Source organism: Phyllobates terribilis, unplaced genomic scaffold (assembly GCF_046119375.1).
Source record: "Phyllobates terribilis strain yellow unplaced genomic scaffold, ASM4611937v1 Scaffold_7__3_contigs__length_470593459, whole genome shotgun sequence".
In the NCBI taxonomy this organism is placed as follows: Eukaryota; Metazoa; Chordata; class Amphibia; order Anura; family Dendrobatidae; genus Phyllobates; species Phyllobates terribilis.
In genome coordinates this window covers 90,388,215-90,394,542 of record NW_027362767.1, presented here as the reverse complement: position 1 = coordinate 90,394,542, position 6,328 = coordinate 90,388,215, and the positions used below count along the sequence as shown (strand labels likewise).

The 6,328-nt window shown below is 44.0% G+C and overlaps 1 long non-coding RNA gene across 2 annotated transcripts; it reads right to left on the bottom strand.

Annotated features, from left to right (window-relative positions):
- Positions 1–284: 284 nt before the first annotated feature.
- Positions 285–3,424, bottom strand: LOC141152904 (uncharacterized). Of its 2 annotated transcripts, XR_012247187.1 has the most exons (4): positions 3,303–3,424; positions 2,683–2,791; positions 1,971–2,037; positions 285–651 (listed from the first exon to the last, which is right to left on the bottom strand). It is a non-coding gene; the product is annotated as an uncharacterized lncRNA (long non-coding RNA). The 2 variants fall into 2 exon arrangements; XR_012247186.1 differs by lacking the exon at positions 3,303–3,424 and having other exon boundaries at positions 2,683–2,864.
- Positions 3,425–6,328: the final 2,904 nt, after the last annotated feature.

Here is a 6,328-nt window from a genome sequence, read left to right as displayed (position 1 = left end):
CATCTGGCTCAGTCGCTGCACTGTGACGCTCAGAGCAGAAGGCGTGCTGTAGTGACGTCATCGCACCCTCTGCCCTGACACGTCACAGTGGCAGGAGACGACGGAGCTGCAGGACAGCCACCCCTATGCTGGGGCCCTGAGCAAGAGGGTGTGCCGGGTGCAGACGCCGGCCATGGATAATTAGCACATGGTGGACATAGTTACTGCTGTTACATTATATAGATGAGGATCTGTATAGAGTGATTAAACATCTTACAAGACTTGATCTTTTTGATAACAATTACTATATTTTTATTGGCTTCTTTATTGGTGGAATAGAAAAAGACTTTGATATACAGAAATAATATACAGATAAGGAGGAACATAAGTGAGAAGTGTAGCAGGGCAGCATTATACAGTATGGCAGGTACAGGAAATCTATACTTTACATTAGAAGAGCAGTTACATCATCAGCATGTATTACACATATACTGCACACATGGCAATCACTGGAGCCCGGGTCACATTGTACATAGAGCAGATATAACAGACTCCTTGGTGGTCCCTTGTGTAGCACCGATCACTTGCAGCAGCTGCAGGTGTCACATCCATCGCTGCACTCACAGCCCTGGCTGCACTTACTGCACTCAGCCGGACAGCAGGAGCAACAGCCTGGGGAGGAGACACTGGTGAGAAGACTGCTGTATACAGAGATTGTAGAGATACAACATTTTGATTTCTAGTAAGCACATTGACAATCGTGAGCATTAATTTCCAATCCACAGGATATATAACCTCGCCTGTTTCCATGGAAGTGACTATAGGAAGCCGCAGCTCATGATAAATTACCTCCACATTAATTCTGTACCTAGATGCTGCGGCTGGGAGTATGTGTGGCAGGAATACCCAAGAGCGTATTTCACAGTCCATATACGAACCACAATGCCTGGTCTGGCGACGGGTCTCCAGACTCAAGCTTAAAGGGAATTTGTCAGTGGATTTTTGCTACCTCATCCAAGAGTGGCTTGATGTAGGCAAAGAGAAGCTGAATCCGATGATGTATCACTTACTTTACTGGGTGCAGCCGTTCTGACACAATCAGAGTTTTTAGATTTAGCAATACAGCAGAGCTGAGGAAGCTAACCCCGCCCACACCAGGCTCGGTATATACAATGTCCATAGACAGTGAGCTGCCTATCACAGGAGGGGGCATGTCAGTCTAGCATGCGCATGCTGTGTCCCAGCTCCTGGTGCTAAAACCATCATTGCAAGCAAACAAAATTGCTAGCCTGATAAGAGAGGCATCACTGAAATCTGTGTTTTAACCCCTAACTCATGCTGTCTTCAGATTACATAGCAAAAACCTGCTGACAGATTCCCTTTAAAGCTTCCTATGTGTCTATCAGCCAGTAAGTTCGGGTCAGCAGATCTGCAGTTTAGTCTGATAATTGCCATCCATACAAGGACCGTAAAATACGCTCGTGTGAACCCGGCCTTAAGCTCACCATTATTAAATATGTTTCACAGTTATTTACAATTATCCTTCATCACATATCCTTTATTAGTGCCAGCATCAAATTTACTTGAGGTATATACAGTAAGTTAGGTTTTAGGGCCCAATATCATAGCATGAATTTGAAGCTTTTATTTTACTTTTCTTAATATTTTTTTCAGTATTTTCAGTTTATTTTTTTACTAATGATGATAATAATATAATGAATAATGAAACCCTATAAAAGCAATAGTAATAATGCTATTAATAATAATACTATTACAGTGGCATGTAAAAGTTTGGGCACCCCTGGTCAAAATTACTGTTATTCTAAACAGTTAAGCAAGTTGAAGATGAAATGATCTCTAAAAGGCCTGAAGTTAAAGATGACAGATTTATTTTATATAAATCAATAAGGTTTAAACTACATAAACAATACAGTGTATAAAGTCTGGTTAGAAATGCTATGTGTTTCTATCTATAGCTCTTGTATACTCACTTTTTTTTGCATGTTGTACACTTGCAGTTCTTACATTTGCAGGATTCTCTGAAGGTACAAGAAGCACCTAAAAGAAGCAGGAATTTTATCATGGAGCAGAATATTCAGTACATTCAGTCACCATCATACACCATGGATTTCTTTCCAATGTCCTCCTCACAGTATACACTATTGTCAGCTCCTGCAGACAAGCTTGTACCGCTATGTACATCAGCGCCAGCTGCACTGTGTGAATACATCCCATTAGGCAGAGTAAGAAGAACACAAGGATAGAAGAACATTCTCACATTGTATCATTTGTCTTTAAATCACGTTAATGTAAAGATATTTTACTGCAATCGACATCATTTTATATTTCCAACTTGTTCTGATTGTAGTAAGAATTATCTCCTATTGTATTGTCTTTGCCCTAAGTGTTTAACAAGTTGGCCCAAATATTTCCATTAAGGCAGGTATCACATATGGCCAGCGCTGCGTCCTTGTTTCCATCATTTCCATCCAGCGTTTAGTAAAAGTCACTATATGGAATCTGATGGTGAAGATGATTTTTTTATGGAATGGGATCATTTCCTCCTGTCCAACACATTATATTGTTTCTCTGAACAGAAGCGCACGTAGTCCTACATTAAACCAGAGGAACATCTAAGAAAACAACTAATTACCGCACTCAGCACTACTACATGTAACAGGTCCAGTGCAATCCCCTTCTTACCTGCTGAGCAGTTACAGTCCTGAGGGTCCATGGCTCTGGGGTACAGATGATCTGTAGGATTGGTGGAGTCTGGAAATGATGCTGAATGAAGTGAACAGTTCTTCTCCACCTTATATACAGCAGATACAGAGCTGAGTGCAAACCCTGATCACAAACCACCCACCGCCCACATCACATCCACATGTGTCAGGACAAACAAGGAGGTGCTGTGTGCAAACCTGCAGCCCCCCAGGACAAAGTATGACCCGGCAGACATGTCTATGGTGACGGACATTGTTACCAGCAGTCACCTTAATCATTCTATGTAATGATATAAATATAAGCGCTTTACTTATTCATATACACCTTCTTGAAGAGCATTTTCTGGCCTACACTGTGTATCTAACAGATGTGACATTCAGGATCATGGCAATGCTTGGAAATCCCTGATATATTGGTTTACCCAACAATATCGATAACGAAGAAATTAAACTTATTTAATACATGAAGACCTTCCTAAGTGTTCACGTGAGGCCGGGGCTACACTGTGACATTTTGTAGCGCTACTGAATGATTTTAACCAGTGTCGGACTGGGGTGTCAGGGACCCACAGGGCCCATCCTACAGCTATATGCAAATACCTGATAGCCGATATCCCCGTTTTCATTATTTAGCTGCAGCTGCTATCAAAGAGTTAATCGTGGTTCTTGTTCCTGTTCCCCAGAGATGATTTAGTGCTGTGTGCAGTGTGACCTCAGCAGGAGAAATGATCAGTGTGCACTCAGCCTGGACTACACTGTCTACATCCCCCATCTCTGCACACAGCCGTCACCTCCAGCCCTGCACTCATCTCATCACACCCAGCCTGAACAACCCTGTACTCACCACACTGCACTCATCTCATCACACCCAGCCTGAGCAACCCTGTACTCACCACACTGCACTCATCTCATCACACCCAGCCTGAACAGCCCTGTACTCACCACACTGCACTCATCTCATCACACTCAGCCTCAACAGCCCTGTACTCACCACACTGCACTCATCTCATCACAACCAGCCTGAACATCCCTGTACCCACCACACTGCACTCATCTCATCACACCCAGCCTGAACAACCCTGTACTCACCACACTGCACTCATCTCATCACACCCAGCCTGAACAACCCTGTACTCACCACACTGCACTCATCTCATCACACCAAGCCTGAACAGCCCTGTACTCACCATACTGCACTCATCTCATCACACCCAGCCTGAACATCCCTGTGCTCACCACACTGCACTCATCTCATCACACCCAGCCTGAACACCCCTGTACTCACCACACTGCACTCATCTCATCACACCCAGCCTGAACAGCCCTGTACTCACCACACTGCACTCATCTCATCACACCCAGCCTGAACACCCCTGTACTCACCACACTGCACTCATCTCATCACACCCAGCCTGAACAGCCCTGTACTCACCACACTGCACTCATCTCATCACACTCAGCCTGAACATCCCTGTACTCACCACACTGCACTCATCTCATCACACCCAGCCTGAACATCCCTGTACTCACCACACTGCACTCATCTCATCACACTCAGCCTGAACATCCCTGTACTCACCACACTGCACTCATCTCATCACACCCAGCCTGAACGGCCCTGTACTCACCACACTGCACTCATCTCATCACACTCAGCCTGAACAACCCTGTACTCACCACACTGCACTCATCTCATCACACCCAGCCTGAACAGCCCTGTACTCACCACACTGCACTCATCTCATCACACCCAGTCTGAACAACCCTGTACTCACCACACTGCACTCATCTCATCACACCCAGCCTGAACGGCCCTGTACTCACCACACTGCACTCATCTCATCACACTCAGCCTGAACAACCCTGTACTCACCACACTGCACTCATCTCATCACACCCAGCCTGAACAGCCCTGTACTCACCACACTGCACTCATCTCATCACACCCAGCCTGAACAGCCCTGTACTCACCACACTGCACTCATCTCATCACACCCAGCCTGAACAACCCTGTACTCACCACACTGCACTCATCTCATCACACCCAATCTGAACACCCCTGTACTCACCACACTGCACTCATCTCATCACACCCAATCTGAACACCCCTGTACTCACCACACTGCACTCATCTCATCACACCCAGCCTGAACAGCCCTGTACCCACCACACTGCACTCATCTCATCACACCCAGCCTCAACATCCCTGTACTCATCACACTGCACTTATCTCATCACACCCAGCCTGAACATCCCTGTGCTCACCACACTGCACTCATCTCATCACACCCAGCCTGAACATCCCTGTACTCACCACACTGCACTCATCTAAGGCTGCACTCACACTCCTGTGCCCCCATTAATGGCTCCGATGGGGGCTCCATAGTATAATATGCTAATGTGTCCAGGTAAAAAGATAGACACTACCGGAAAGAAGGTCAGACAATATCCAATTATTAATATCTAGATTGTGAGCCCCAATGGGGACTGTGATGATAATAATGTATGTAAAGTGCTGCGGAATATGTTAGCCCTATATAAAAATAAAGATGATTAATGTTTGCCTTATTGATGTCAGCGACTCTGTCTGGGAAACGACTGAATCCCATTTCTTAGGAATTCATACAAAAGCCCCTGACTGTAGATACAAAGAAGAATTCCATCTGGTGACATATCATTTACATGCAATCATCTATGCAGCTTGTGTCTACATGACCTAAGGAGAAACATCACTCTTCCAAACTCTATGTGTCCGATTTATTAACACTTTTTCATATGCAAGTTATAATTAATACTTTGTTTCTTATTTTAAACCATAAGCAGATTTATGTAGATTCTTTATTGAAAAGTAACAACATTTGCAGAACATATAATAATCTCTGGATAAAGATATTGTAAGAAGTTGGATATGAATAAGTAATGCGCTTATACTTAGAGGTATTATAGTAATTGTAATACAGTGACTGTAAATCACAGACATTTCTGTGGGATCATCCCCGTCTATGTGACTCTGCAGGTTTGCACACAGCTCCTCACTGTACACTGTCCTTACACATGTGGATGTGACTGGGTGGGGGGTGCACTGACTTATGGGCAGAGTTTGCACTTAGCTCAGTATCTTGTGTATAAAAGACAGAAAGTCACTGTTCACTTCATTCAACATCGCACACAGAATCCACCAATCCTACAGATCATCTGTACCCCAGAGCCATGGACCCTCAGGACTGTAACTGCTCATCAGGTAAGAAGGGGATTACACTGGATATAGAGACATTGCAGGAAACTAAATGCAGGTGTAGCCTGGAGCTCAGATCCATTTTGGGCAATGCTAAGACAATACTCTGAATATTTTTACTACAATCAGAATAATTATAGTGATGTTTGTAGCAAAACATCTACATTATTGTGGTTTAAAGAGAAATGTTACAATGTCGGGATTTTTAATCTAACATTGTGTATTTCTGACTGTGTCTAATGGGTTGTATAGTTGTGTGTGCTGCCGCTAAGAATAGTGTTTATTGTGGCGAGTATCAGATCTATAGCATTTGATGATCATTGAATATATGTCATTTTCTGCTCCATGATAAAACTCCTGTTTCCCTCTTAGGAGCTTCTTGTACCTGCGG